This window comes from Adelges cooleyi, unplaced genomic scaffold (genome assembly GCF_023614345.1).
Source record: "Adelges cooleyi isolate 19-005CV unplaced genomic scaffold, UGA_ACOO_1.1 ACOO_flye_CR_arks_rails_tigmint_CR_PRNA_384, whole genome shotgun sequence".
In the NCBI taxonomy this organism is placed as follows: Eukaryota; Metazoa; Arthropoda; class Insecta; order Hemiptera; family Adelgidae; genus Adelges; species Adelges cooleyi.
Window position 1 is genome coordinate 381,271 of NW_026096061.1, and position 17,000 is coordinate 398,270.

Below are 17,000 nucleotides of genomic sequence, written 5' to 3' on the forward strand. Positions count from 1 at the left end.
GAATCAACAGTCAATAGGTAATGGAAATATATACATGTTATTGTTAACTACGATATATGAGTAACTATGGCATTTCATTTCTATAGACAGAAAATCAACCATAATAGTCATCATCATCAAGCGAGCTTAACGTAAGTCAAATTTAGGTGGTGTTGAGGTGGAGTGATGTAGAGTAATGGACGCAGATAATAATAATACTACGCTCCACCCTTCCTCTCGTCCTAAATTTTAAAGTTTTATCATTTATTTTTAAAGTAATTATCGAAAACTGGTTATCGACCAGTCAAAATTTTCAGCAATATAATTTTTAATTGAAAATTTAATAAATATAACGTACGTACCATATAAAAAGCCTAAGTTCATAAGGTCTTAAAATTTAAGGGATAGGGTCATAATTTAAAAAATATATTGAGATTGGGCGAAATATAAACTATAAAAGAATAAAACCGAATAATTAAAAAAATTATATTGTCTCCTGAGATATTAACTGGGTCATAGTTAACCAATCATCCGTAATAAATGCCTAATTTTATAAAATATTTTATCACGACGGCCAAAGAGTGCCGTTGTCAACATCAAGTACAAAGTTAAAATAGTAATTAACTTATTATACAAAATAAGATTTAGGAATAATAGTAGGCACCAAATTTCAAAATAGTATGTAGCACTAAAATAAACTTACTATATAAGTAATACTGCCAAATGACCATAAAATAGAATTATTATCATCTGTTGTTGAATAATATTATACACTTCGTGTAATGTGTAAATTCAATAGATTTTCATCTCGAAAATTGCCAAAGCTATTCTTCTTTTTATTTCTGCTATAAATCTATGCTTGATACAAACAACCAAATAATTGTTAGTTGATAACTGTGAAAATAAAATAATTACCATAAATATCTGCCAAAACACCCACGAAGGAAAAGGATATTAATAAACAGAATAGTTTCATTTTTATCTGCGAATAATAACAAATAAAAACAAAAATTTTATATTTATCTCAGTTGCCTCCGTTTCAGACATAATAAGGGTTATAGTTCCGCAAGGCAGTTTTAATATGTTAAATATGTTTTATATGTTATATATGTATGTACATACATATATACATTTTTTTTACTAGATCTATTATATTTCCTAGGCCGCTAACTGAATTTTTTGTATAGGAAGTTATTTCACTATAATAAAGATAGACAAAAACTGGTCCGTGTCGCGGGACACGCGTTTGGAACGAAGTCCCTTTCGTATGTAGGTTTCGTAAAGGTTTTGTTATGAAAACTAGCTAGTCACAGGGCTACAAGAAGTTGGCCCACCTTTTATATAATTAGTCATATCTTGTGTAATATTTGCTTGGCCACTTTGAAAATAGAGTTGCAAACTATTAAAAATTATTTGCAAACTTTTGATAGTATTTTCGATAAGATTAAACAATATGGGTGGCCCAGTTATAAGGTGCATCTAAAAATGTCCAAATTTGAACCAGAATAATTAATTTTTTCCATAATTCTAAAAACAATGAATTACATAATCGTACTATCTAAGTACAAAATATCATCCCACTTCTTCTCTAGCAGTTGGTTCAGACTGTGCTGGTTTTTTTCTTTTGAACCAGCAGGTAACAACACCGCCGCTTCTTAATCTTTTTCGGGGGTTGCCAAAAATTGTTGACGAGAGTTAAGAAATGAAAAGATTAGGATGATGGCTTGTTCGGTTTCTAAAGCATTTCTAGTGCAGTACGCAGAACTTTGTTTCTAGTTGTGTTTTCTCTTGTATTTTATTGATAGTGACACTCATCTAGCTCTATTAATTATATGACTTATATTATCATTTAAAACCAATTTACATTTTTCGGGGAATAAACCTAACTTCGAAAGTACATCTTCATTAGTTTTAATAAATTGATTTCCTTTGATTATTAAGGTTGTTCTTTTAACCAATATTATTTTTTCACATATTTCCGAGCATAAAATAATCTCAATTTTGCATTCTCGACCTTCGTCCATTATTACATTTTCGTTAAAAACTTCCCTTTTACGTTTTTTTCATTCTTAATCTTACACTACACATACTGTTTCTATTTTAATATTACATTTAATATTATATTATGCTTTAGATTAATTTGTATTACATGTAACCTTTTTGAGTTCAGTTTTTTATTCACCTTATTGTGTTCATTAATACTATTGACAGTAAAACATTCTTTTTCCCTAGTCATCTCTTGTTCTTAATGTATATTTTCTATATTTTTACACCCTACTGAAAAACGGCTAATTTTTGAGCACTTATGAAGGATGTATAGCATTATTTATTACAATATGTAGAATTATTTGTGTACCCTGCATTGTTCTTATTTATATCATATTTAAGCCAATCTAATACCATTGAGGTTGACCAGCCAGGATATTTTTTTCCACAACCAGTCCGTCGAACAATTTATATTTTTTGTTTAAAAGTAGTGCGTAGAAAAACATAGTCTTAAACGCCGCTTTCTAAATAATGTACGTACAGAGTAAAAAAAAATGAATCAGTTGTGTAAACGAACGAACATAGTGACATTGCGAAAACCTATTAGGATTCTGATGTGCAAAAAATATTTCGATTGTGATTTTTCGGGTCGAAGTAAAAGCAAATCCATAAGTCGCAAGTAGTACAAATAGTTTCAAAAGCTGAACAAGTCTATTGCTGTTCAACAACCTTTTACCGACTCCAAATTTTAAGTAAATACTTCTATTAAACTATAAAAAATTGTAATTACGCTAAACCAAAATAGGCATGAGCCTAATTAATCAAAAGTTATAGTGTTAAAAAACAGTAATAGTTATTATATATTGTTAGTTATTTTTTATTGATTCGTAATCATCGTTTTACACATTCCACATTATGGAGGGAATTCTTTTTTTTTCGTTATTTGGCTTGAACAAAGGAAGTGTACCCGTTGTGTAAATAAATGAACACAATATTGCCTCAGCAAAAAATATTTGGATTTTTATTTTTAGGTCGACCTAAAAGCCCATCCATAAGTCTCAAACAGTACATTTAGTTTCGAAAGCTGGACAAGTCGATTGTTGTCTAAAAACTTATTACCAACTCCTCAATTTAAGTAAGTTTTTCTATTAAACTCCAAAATGTATAATTATATAGTGATAAAAAACCATTAATAAGGATTTGTTATTGCTAGTTGTTTTTTTTTTATCGATTATTAATCATTGTTTTACACATTCCACATTTTGGAGAGAATTCTATAATAGACATGTTTTTTCCGTTATTTTGCTTGAAGTGTAGGCACTAAAAGATGAGTAGTGACATATGCAGTTTTGAAAATCGTTTTTATAATATCTCACTAGAGTAGATCTTTCTTAAGTTTACAACCAAAATTTAAAAAAAAAAAATAAATAATTGTGTCCGCTCAAAGTCAAAAGAGCAGCATTCAGCAAAATGATTTATTATTTCCATTATAACTCAAAAAGTTTGAACATTACAAAGATGAAAAAAATAACTAAATTAATTAATGTGTACAATTTTTTTTTAATGACCAAAAATATAAAATTTTAAATTAAGTGCATACAAGAATAAGATTCATTTTACTTTGACTTAATTTTTTAAGAAAAATATTAATCATTTTTCAAAAAAAAAAAATTGATTATAAAACAACCAAATAACAAACGAAAAATCGAGTTATAGAAATTTGTAAATAATGCCTTCTATATTGTTACGAGCATAGCTACAGTCTAGATAACAAATGTCTATGATTTATATAAAAAATCATTTTAATGCTAAAATGTAGGAAACATCTTTTTTTTGTTTGACTTACTAAAAATCAGTTAAATTATTTGTTTGTTTGATAATTGTATACACATTTTTAGAAAAAACTTTATTATTCACTTTAAAATTAAGTCAAATCTAAGAGAAAATTGTTTTTGCATGTTTTTAATTTTATTTTTGACGATTTTAAAACAAAACGATAACAACAATTTTTTTACACGAAAATCTAAATAATTTTGCTGAATACTTGGACGAAACATTTTTTTTAAATTTAATTTTGGCATGAACATATCTTTTGACTGGGGATCAATAAGAAAATCGGTGCGTGCGTGCATCACGCTGAACGTAACAGAAAAAAATTGAATGTTTTCACTTCATCTTACAATTAGTGTACTATTTGAAAAAAAAATTCAATATTTTTATAACGGTAATAACTTTATTCCTAAAGATACTTTTCTATCGGATATGACATGTTCTCTAAAATGTTATCTTCTTTCTACTATAACCTCATGAATAGTTTCGCTTTAAGCCCCTAGTGGATTGACTAAGAGGCATTATGCGTAGTCAAGTTTAGACGATTGAATAATATCACTTCACTAAATCTAGCATTAATAACAACAACCAGCTGAATACTTTTACCTAATTTCTATTTTGAGTAGTGTAACCTAACTTTTCTATACAATGCAATTTAAACAAGCTAATTTTTTTTTTGTTAATCTTCATTAAAGCGAAATAACTGTAATTTGGACCAAATAAAGTATATTTCAAACAGAGTTCTATCTTCCTGTACGTTTTAACACTTCCCCACAAAACCACAAATTTCTGAAGGTAGCTGTAACTAACAAAAAATGTTTTTTATTTATTATTATTCTCAGATAAAAATGAAATTCTTCTGTTTAATAATATGTTTTTTCTTCGTGGATGTTTTGGCATATCATTATAGTAAGTAATTTATTTTCACATTTAACAACTTACAATTATGGTAGTTAAATTAAAAAAAAAAATCATTATCGTCCTTCTTTACAGTCGACTATGTGGATTCTATTCACGCTACAAGTCAGTAACATTTTTATTTTATAAGCAAAATTATTGTAAAGTTTTTAAAATCCACTGTTTTTATACATATTTTTTAAATTATGTATCGCAGCTGAAGGCATCAGACTTGCTTCTGAAAAGAATGATTTAATTGTAGAAGGTATATCTGCAAGTAAGATATTATATTTCAAATAATATACTGATATATTAAGAAGCTTCGTTTTACCTAATTTGATTTAATTTTAATATTTTAGTATAGCGAAAATCTTTATTTGTTTATTCTAGATGCATTGGAGTATCTAATTGAGACAATGGTTGATGATACCGATATCTACAAGGATTTCTGTAATTATAATTATAATAATGAAAATAAACATCATAACAGTAGTAGAAAAAAACACTTGCAAATAATATAAAAACTGCTTCTCAAGTTTACGGTTAGCTATTAATGAGTTTTATAATTATGATATATTTCACCGATATTTGAATAAAAGCCTTATGAACAAATACTGATATTAACTCTATCAACATCGTCTGAATAATTTATTTAATTCTTATCGCCTAAACTGCATAAACTCACCTATTACATTTCACAAGGATTCCTTAGTCTGTATAGTATAATTTTTTTCTACTTTGACCTTCGTCTTATAATTTATAATTATATAATGCAATCATTTCTTATAGCAAATCAAATTCATTAATTTATTTAATGTTAATTTCAGGCAAAATTAATTTTTTGATCGCTTTACCGGGTAATAATTTTTGTTGAATTTTATGAAATATATCTAATATTTCATTCCTTTTAAATCGTCCTAAGAGACTCTCATCGTATTGAATATACAACAGAGCAAACTTCTTTCCAGTTACTGATACACATGTTTCTTCAACCTTGAAATTCGTCTTCCTGTTTATAATAGAATAGAAAATTTAATACAGTATCATTAATTTTTGTTTTGTTAATTTCAGAGCGATTAGAAATTGTTGACAGAATAGCGGGTAAGAATTTTCATTGCATTTTACAAACGCATTTTCACGCATTTGTTTGATGTACTTTATGCACAAAAGATTTTTGTTTTAATTTCAGAAGTTCCAGATTATCACCCATTGCTAAGTAAAAACCCTTTTTATATTTCATATTTATTATACTTATTGCATATTTATTGTTTATAAATACTATGTACCAATATGACATATGGTTTCAACCATAAAAAAATGTTGGTACTGTAGGTAGATTAAAATGTATTTTGTTTTAAACTTTAGGAGCCACTCTTTACCTCACAAAAATGCGCGAAGACCTAGAAAATATGTTAGGTAAAGAAGAACACATAATATTACAATCCTATAATAATAATACTTTTAAAGTAATTTTTCTCCCAATTGTGGCAAAAGTTTGATAATAAATTACTTTCGTAGAAGTAATGTTCTGGTGCATCTATTGGACGGATCTTAAGTTTTTTTTATTTTATGCGATGCCTTTTATTTTTTCTATGAGGCCGACTTTTGAATTAGCGATTAAAAGAGAAGTAAGAATTATTAGAAAACCATGAAAAAGTAAAATTAAAAACGATTAAATAATTTTTTTAAAAACTAAAAATTAGACTTCTTAACTCTATCTTAACTATATAACAAGTCCACATTTTTTAAATCGGTTCGGCAGACACTTCAGAAAGTGACTCCGCGATTTAGTCTTTATTTGTAAAAAAATTGACGCTTTCCCTTCTCCTTAAGTCATAAAGCTATAATATTATATGTTTTATGTTTAAGACTCTAAGAAACTTTCGAAATATAATCCAAACGTTTATTTAAAAAACGCTATATGATATAAATTTACATTTATACAATAATATTTTAAAACAATTAAAATTGATCTAATTAACCTCAGTTATATAAGGGATGTTTTGTATAAAATATATTACCCGGTTTTATTAATAGCATAATGATTTGATGTGGTTCTTACAGGAGATATATTGTTAGGATTTAATGGAGGTAATTACGAATTTTTTGTTAGTCGTTAATAGGCTTATTTTAGAATTGATATTTGCTTCATTTTATTTACTATATGTTTAATGTCAAATAATTTTTTTTATAAACTAAACTTTTTTTTGTTGAGGAGAGAGAGTGTGACTACAGTGTTAATGTGTAATACACTTTTTTGGGATTTTAAGTATATAACTAATACATTTGTTGAGTTTCAACACTAATAAATTGTTGAAAAAATGTTAGTCGTATCGCAATTCTTTGAAATGTAATGCAATAATAATGTATAAAGAGCGTCTAAAATATTATTTATTGGCAACACGGTAATTAAATAATTATTTTCATAGATACGACAACATTGAAAGTCGTTGCAGACCAGAGAAGAGCATTTGTTTTTCCAATTTTAAAAAGGATAATCACACGTCGTATACTAGGTAAATATTATTATGAAGTTGTATGGTTTTTGAACGCTATTAATCCATTTATACATATAATATTTATATTTAATGTGATCAAGAAAACAACCGATTTCAATTTTAAACAATTAATCAATTAATTTATAACTACCAATACATACTATCATGTAATACAAATAGCATGGTTGTAAAATATGGACTCCGTCCTTATTGTATTATTTTCTTATGATTTCGTATTAACCAATAAAATAGCTGTGTTCTGCACCATAAAAAAAGTAGTAAACAATAAGCTAATATTAGCAAATTAAAAAAATATATTTCTAATTTTTTAGGAGAATCTGTGCAGCATGTAAATGATGATCCCTTTTTATTACCGAACTGTCGTTTGCTAGGATTATTCTTGAGTACACAATTTGCAGAAACATACATAATTGAAGTAAAGATTAACTCAACTGATCATACATGTATCTTTAAGGATAAATATGATAACCCAAAGAGATTCAGGAAAATTGGTGTCACATGGTCACAAATAGGCTCAGATGACCGAGCACTAAAATCACTTGAGGAACTGATATTACATGGACGTCTACAAATTACATACTCATCATCAGACGAGGACGAATACTCCACAGATGAAGAAGATGAAGAAGAAGACGTCTGACCGTCCACCACCAGTCAGCATAACCACTGCACAGTGGGCTGAAATCCAAAAACCGCAATCGAAAATAGTATTTCCCAAATACAAAATTTTTAAACATTAAAAAAACTTCTAATTATATGTTTATGGGGGTCACTGAATTCAAATTTAACATAACATTTACAATAATATATTTAGAAAATAATACATAATTATTGTTGTACCGTATACAATATATCCATGGTACAAATACACACATCTAATAAAATAAAATGCCTATAGAAAGAAATTTATTTTTTGATTTTTAAAAAATAAGCCTTGTAGCTAGTAAACTGAAACCGAGGTTTAAATAAAATAAACTGTTACACAAGTTCCATTCACGTCCTCATCTAGTGTTAGTTAAACACTGACATCTGTGTTCTGTTCATTACATAATATATTGTAATTATTTATCTTATTATAGTCACTATATATATTATAAAATGTGAAATTATAAAATATTATACAAATACTTAAGCTGACGGGAAAATAACCGATAATAACCCAATAATTGTAAATCTAATGTTGAGTGACTAAATAAAACCTTGTAGAATATATTATACATATGTATAATATACTTAACCTAGCCAGTTGCAAGTTCAATGAATGAAATAAAAATCTACTAAATTTACAATTGGAAACCTAAATTTAGGCCTCTAGTTAAAAAATTCGACTTTATCTGAGAAGACTAGTACAGTAGAGTATAGGCATAATGGAATCAAAGCATAAAGGGGACGGAGAGGTTACAGGTCTACAGGAATTATATATACAGAAATACACTACAGTTACCTAATCAGTTAGGATTAGGTAACTCCCCACGGAACCGCTTTGTACTGACTTCCACAAACCGTGGCTGCACCAGCCGGGCATCCCCCTCGGAATCAGTGACCTCTTCGAAAATACTTTGCAGCGAAGCTCTAGTATATATATGATATCTGTTTTTTTTTTTTGCTTTTGAAGAAAATGTAATATTATATTGAACGCAATGATATAAGACCTTGAGTATCAACAGTAGTAAACTTGCTGAGGTTGATTGAAATTCTAACTTCACCCAGTTATGTGATCTTAGCCAATATCCTAGCCGATATGCCGTCAAATCAATTAATTCGAGATCTTCTAACAACTCAAAGGTCTGGTCATTGTTTTAGATTAACCATAATTAGCACAAGGCACGTTGTTATAAATTATTGCATGACAATTATTAGTCAATTCTAATTAATTATATCATAATATAAAGTGCGTTATTCAAATTTTAGTACTTCAATACCGTAATAGTTTGTTTCAAATTTCAATATTTGTAACCGTTGAAACAGTTTTTGTAAAACCATAATAAAATTTAAAGAAAAAAAATAATCCAATAATATGTATTTTTTATTTAATTTTATTATGTATGAAAACATAGTCTTGAACGCGGCTTTCTAAGCAATGTACGTACACGATAAATCACAAAAAAAAAAAAAATTAACCGGTTGTGTTACTAAATGAACATAAAATTTACGCTGCAAAAGAAATATTTCGATTGTGATTTTCGGGTCGAAGTATAAGCCCATAGTTCAGATTCAATGTTTACAATTGCCAGCGTATAATCCGTTTATTTATTTTTTTTCATTACATTTTTAAATTAATTTTGCTTAAATATCTTGCCGCCCCTAAGAAATGCCACATTAGACCGTGTAGCTTTAAACATTATGCATTTGTATAGGTACTCGTATGTTGAAATCAGATAATGTGGTATGGCTTTTATAAAATGTGTAAGTAATATAATACATGAACGATCATGATATTTTTTGCGTTTAGTATAAGAACATTTTTTTTTCGAATTATTTGAAAAATACAGGTGCACATTATTGTTTTACTTGTTTACTACGTCTTTTGGCGTGTGAGAGGCCCTCGGTTAGGTTTAGGGTGTTTTTCTATTCTGGAAAAAGTCTACACGACGTTTACCATTTTAAAATATGTCTTATAAACTACACTGTGTATTATACCTACGATATATTATGCCACGCTAGGAAATGTGTCAATACTAGTCTTCAGTATAAAAACACTCGATATATGCATGCGAATATAGTAAAAACACTTTTGCATAGTATGTTTTTTCCCCAATTCTTGCAAATATGATAATAATTCCAACTATCGCATCAATCCCACGGAGTCGATGTAACAATAATTATTTAAAAATATAGTTTAAAAAAACTAAAAAACACGCTTAAATAGTAAAATAAACTAAAAAGTAGAAAATAATTTTCAATATAGAAATCAATAATAAAAATAAATAGTATTATTGTGAAAAAAGCGTGGGGTGCTACATATATCAGTTCTTGAAAAGCGCCCCACACTTTTTTCACAATAATACTATTTATTTTTTATTAATTGATTTCTATATTGAAAATTATTTTCTACTTTTTAGTTTATTTTACTATTTAAGAGTGTTTTTTAGTTTTTTTTAACTATATTTATTTCCCACTTTTTAGTTCGATGTGCTTTAAAATCGTGTTTTTTTTAAATTCTAGTACATACGTGTCTCTATTACTTGAAAACTTCAGGTAAACAGCAATGAATACACGCATGTACGTTCGGTTGCCTATCTCTTTTATTAGTTACATACAAACATCAAGTGAAGCTAATATAAGCGTGTTAATAACATATTTTATTTGTAACATTTGGGTTTTTTTTTAAATGAACCATACTTCTAATACATTTTTTATATCTTGGATTTCTGTTTTTACTATCAAAACCGTATACTATAGCCGGTATGTTTTTTCATTTTTCCCCATTTGCAATATGAAGTGTAAACAGATATTTTATCGATGCGTAGGTTTGAATTAAAAATCTATTCATTTTCCTTTGAAACGAAATGGTTTTTATGTTTTTTTACAGTTGTTATTGTAATTTTTCTTATTTGTACCTACAAACGTTTCGAATACGATAATATTTCACTGAAAAACAATTGATTTTTTGGTCGATTTACTACAATTCATTTTGTTGACATATGCATATTGTTGTTTCCAATTTTTCATATTATTTTTTTGTCCATGAAAATTATTTTTCTGTTAGAATAAGTATAAAATCAATTTTACATACTATAATAGATTCATACTATACAATATACTTGAGTTATATCTACTTTAAGTCTAATTTTAGTCCACTACATTACTATGTTTATTTAAAATCATTAGAATCTAAAATAACACAACAAGAAACCAATCTCACTAATAAACTCGATGCAAGTTAAATAATGTTATTTCTGAAAATAACATTTCAAAAGACAAAATCACTAGGGAGTAAAGTTATGTACTTCGAACAAGGGTTTTTCAGTAAAGTAACCGAAAGAGATCGCCGCAAATGCAATATCGCCATTTTCAACGCTCCGGAGTCTAATTATAATAATACAACTATATCTGACGATTTAAATCTGGTATACTCGGTTTCTTCTTCTATAAACCTACCTACTAATGAAATAAACACACTGAGACTTGCTAAAATAATAACGTCCTCTTAGAGTAAGCCTGTCAGATATTAACAGTGTTATTCAGATACTTAAAGTAAAATCAGGCCTCCGCAATTCACCTAATATCAAACATCTCTAGTCAAATTTTTTTTTTATTAAGCAAAAACCCCAAAAATAGGGTAAATTTACCTGCACAAGACTAAATATTAAATTTTGAGTACATTATTGCTGGTCCCACGATATCTTCTAAACCGCTATAACTGGTTTGAACGTACTATCCATAGATTCGTATCGAAGCGTTTATTTAAAAGTTATTTTATCACTTTCAGTTATAATAATCCCTGTAGACCTGTGACTTGCCAGTCTCCACTATACCCTGGCCTAACTGTACTGGCTTTGTTATTTGGAGAAATTTTAACGAGTAGAACGATTTTTTTCTAACGTGTACAGATTTCTTTAACCAGGGGCACAAATTTGGGTTTCCAAACCATAATGTTTAAGGTTTTATTTTGTGTTCTGAATTTTCGTTGTATGAAATGCGCTAGAGTATTATAAAAAAACGATAAAACGCGTAACCCGTACACGACTAGTAATATATTTTTTGTGTATTATTTACCTTAAATTCGTATCGGTATGAAAAAAACATATGAGTCATAATAATACACATAAAAAAGCTCCTTAATGCTAGATGTACTCAGATTTTTCGTACTATTAAATGCGTTAGTATATAAAAGACCTTTTAGTTTTATTATGATAAACATATTCGATATAGACACAAATGTGTTGTATACCTTTAGGCAGAACTAACAGCAATGAAAACATTTTAAATACATTTGTTTAAATACGTATATAATAAATGATTTACATAATAATAAAAAAACTATCAATTATTATGAAACATTAATTATTATTTTTTGTATTGTATTTTATTTTTATCTATATTCCTACAATTGGTCTAAGAACACCTAAAAATGTTTACTGCCGGTCATGAATAAATATTAATATAATTATTTTTACATTCAAAATTAAAAACCTTTATCAATACTTTTCTAAACAATTGTATATTCACTTTCTTAAACTGGAAAACGTATTGAAAACACGTTTTAAGTTGTATTAGTTATTTAAAATAAGAAGACTACTTATTTTGATGTGTTGTTTTGTATGCTTGTTCAAACAGTTACTATCACACACCAATGTTCTAAATAAGAAACTATTGGAAAACAAAAACAACATCTTACGAATCAACCTAGTTATATTATTTAATGTCTCCAACGTTAAAACGACTTTGATTATTACTGCTATATTTTGGGTCCATTTATTTTTTACTTGAGTTATTAATATTGTAGGGCAATTGTCAGTATTCCGAATTTAGTATTATAAATATATAGAAAAAAAATACATTTTATGACTTACAGAATACATTTCATCTCTCACAGAATATTTATAAATTAATTTAAATGTTTAGATAATAAGATGGATTATACAAATATTGTGATACAACATAAAAAAAAACCTAATTTTTGTTATAAAAAAAATCCTTTCGTCGACTAGTATGTAATTTATAACATCTTAGATCAGTATTAGCATTTTTCATCTGGGATGTCGATGAAATTTATTCTCCATCACAAACATTAGCTTAAACGAGCTAGATGTATTATGTAAACAATTTTTATTTAAAATTGTATGTATAATTAATATAAATTAAATAATAATAAAAACAAACACATCATTGTAAAATATACAAAAATATTTAACAACTTTTGTTTGACTTCTAATGTTTAAGATATAACGTTTTCCAGGATATTTTGATAGTATTATGTTTGAAGTATATCTCACACATTGTCGGCTACAATCGCAGCTATTTTTTTTTTCAAAATACTTTCAAGCACTCCCCTGCTAAGTAAATTCTAATTTAAGCTTACCAATGTTTCGTATAATTTTTCAACTTTAAAATTTCTTTAGGTTTTTTCCGAATTTAAGGGCGAAAGGGGTATTTTTTGTTTACAATTTGACTGTTCTTTGCGCTATTCGCCCGATTTCACTGTGCTTTTTTTTTTAAACAATTATTAAGTATTCTGCGTAATATGTTATGTCAATCCATCAAACAGACAAAACATGTATAATATTGATTGTTAATTATTTGAAATTGACGTCGATTATAGAATTTGAATTGTATAAAATCATAGCCTGTAATTTTTGGTTTTTTCGTTTAGGCGTGTGAACCTATTATTATAGCTTGATAAAAGAAATCAAAGGTTATATCAAAGTCATACGTTAACAACATTCTCGAATCAGACATCATATTTTAGTTTTTTTTCACATAGATGTTTCGATAAATTCTCTTGCAACTGCTTATAGGTATTATTTTAATATTCATCCAACAAAATGAAAATTTGTGATTTCATATAAATGTAACATTGTATTCGCTTGAGAGTGTGTTTCATGTTAAAAAAAAAAATTAGAAAAACCAGTATATTGGAGACATGGCACGAACATCGTCGAAGCAGGACGGGAGGTGGGAGGGAAGGGCACAAGTCTATACGAATTATTACAGTTTGGAAAATGTGTAAATTTTTTGGGTATTTTTCACGATATTAAAAATCAAAGACAATATATTGTTTGTGTATACACGTGTTCCGCCAACTACAGCGTTTTAAAATGTAACGACTTAGGTTTAAAATATTTCGAATAAAAAACTGCCGTGATTACAAATAATAACTGAGCACATAATATGAGCTTTATACATGTATAAAATATTGGACCCACATTATTTTCTAAACAGCTAAACCAAGTTCTTCATGCAGCAACTCTATATATATAGGAAATCGCGCCTACCTGAAAAGTCACCTATTGGTTGAAAACCTAAAAAAAGTTTACCCCTTTCTCTTCAAAATCGAAAAAAACACCCCATAAATAAATATATTTTTCATTTCCAAAATATGGAGCTCTATAACTTTTAAAAAACTAATCGAATTAGTTTTAAATTTGTATGGAATATTCATTAACCACAGTACTATTGATACATATTAACCAAAAAAATGTAATAAACTGCTTCCCCCAGAAGGGACAGAATTATTTTCTTTATTTCACTTTTTCAAACAATGTTTTAAGGATTTAAAATTTGGTGAATTACTTTTAACCCAGTACATTATACATTATATGAATTGATACTGATAGCCTTACTCGAATACCTTGCAAGAATTTACTGTATATTCTGGGAATGTAAGTGAATGTATAATTTTACCAATAAATTATACTTCAAACATTAATCTATGTAAATATGTAATACTAATATTAATTAATAATTCATCTTACATAAATTTTAGACGTTTACGGAACTAAAGGATAATGATCCAAAAAACCCTTTTAATTCTGATCATTTCAATCATTGGAATTAAAGTATGTAGTGTAAAAAAATAAATCACTGTTTTTAGATTACCTCAACACTTACTTATTTGTAGACGAACCAATATAACTGTTAGTGATTCAATATATGCTTATACAAGGTGTTCAAAAAGTTTGGAGCCCCTTGATTTTCAGAGCCGCTTTTGGTTTTTTTTAAATTTTGACTTTTGACTGATATTAAGTAAAACTTAATGCCCATTTTAAGCCTAAATCTAAAGTTTAACCTTATATAGTTTGCGCATGCACACTGTCAACTTTTGAAATTCAAATGGGAACCCCTATATTTTTCGAGATATTCTGTTAGCATTTAATATTTTGAAGACAAAACTGTTAAAAACAATTTTTTATACTCAACTGTTCAAAAGTTATAGCTAATGTTATGGGTAAAAATACTATATAAGTTAGTAACACAATTACCTATGAGCTTATAATTCATCTCCACTAATCGTTATTTTGGTGGATAGCGATTAACACAAAGCCAAACATTGGTTTGTAAATATGTAGTTTAAATTTGAAAAAAATTACACGATCGATACTTAAACATTACATTAGATGTATCCTTGTAACTTCAACATCTAAGATGTTCTTCAGCTCGGACCTTTAAGGGCCAACGCTGCCATCGTGAGATGATGGTTACTACACATAATATCATACAATAATGTATTCAAAGACTAGATTATATTCTATGTAGTGCAGTCACAAAAGGAGCACAGGTTTATTTTAATTATCTGACATTATACAGCCCGTATGAGTATAAATTATTTTCATAAAATGGCATAGCCAAAAAACCACACTCTACGGTTATCAGCAAACTATTATCCGTTTATCAAAACCGTAGACAATATTGAAATATTAACGGATTTTCTGGTAGTATTTTATAACACAGATGTCATTCGCTGTACAATCGGCGTATTGGATAACACGCTAAACATATTGTTTAATTACAATACAACAAATAAAATAATAACTATCTAACGAATGAAAAAAGGTATAAAATACGATATAATCAATTTTTGGAAAAAATATCCGATTAAAAACATTTAAAACATCTAGTGTTTTATTATATAACATGGTACTTATATTTATAGGTATAGGTAGCAGGTATTTTTTTATAAGAACTAATTTAGAACAAATATGTTCCAATCTAAGTACTGACAACTGTAGTGTTATTCTAGCAATATAATATGTCTGCTGTCAGATCAGAAACGATCTACCTACTAAATAATTTAGTGTCCGTTGTCGGCTTACTCGAGTATCCGGTACTGCCTATAAGAATGGTCTAAGAACACAGAATGTTGAAAGCTGAAATAAAATTTCTAGAGGTTTTAGGAATTTTAGTAACATGATATAGGCAATTCGTTTTGCAAAAGCATACCAATAATTTTGGATTACCTGTCAGTAAAATAATCCAAAATCTTGAATAAAAATAATTTAAGTACTGGTTATACGAGTATTATAAGTTCAGCGAGTAAAACAAATAGGTGTAGGTCATTGCATGCCATATCACCTATTGTGTATGCTAGTGGATTTTCTAAATACCTTACTTATATATCCTTTGCAGATAGTTCCATAACATCGAAAAAGTGAAGAAAAATAAAACTTTTAACAATTTTTTGGACTTAGGTGATGCTATATTTTGTAAAATTAATGTAAAAAAACCTTTAGTAAGCCGAGTCTTAAAGCAAAATTCGTTAGTCACCATATGTGTCACTTTTTATCTAATCACAGAAACAAACGGGAAGCAACATATTACAACACAGTTATGTTGGTCTATGTTACCTTAGTGTGGTCCAGGTTGTAGGTCAAATGACATGAAAAAAACTAATTTTACATTTTTTTTTTCAATTGACTGCAGGAAAAATAGTGTTATACGAGTTATAATAGGTTATTTATTTAATTAAAAACAATTACATTTAGGTACTATTATAATCAATTAATAATTATATTACTTATTATTACACATCTTGTGACAAAAAAAAAAAAAATTTTGAATATTAGACTTTAAAGTGCAATATTTTAAATACTATTATTAATACATACATTTAAAGAATTTTAAATAATATTATACTTAATTAACAAAATTTAAACATTTCAGTATTTCAAACATTATTTTTATGAATATTAAACTCGTTTTGCATGTAAGTGGAACAACAAGTATTTCGCAGCATTTATTTCATTAACTAAAAAGCAAAATAACAAATTAAAAGCCATGAATCAGAGTTAACTCGTTAATGTAAAAATTCGTCAAATTACATTCAAAATTGAATGGTAGAACTTGCGG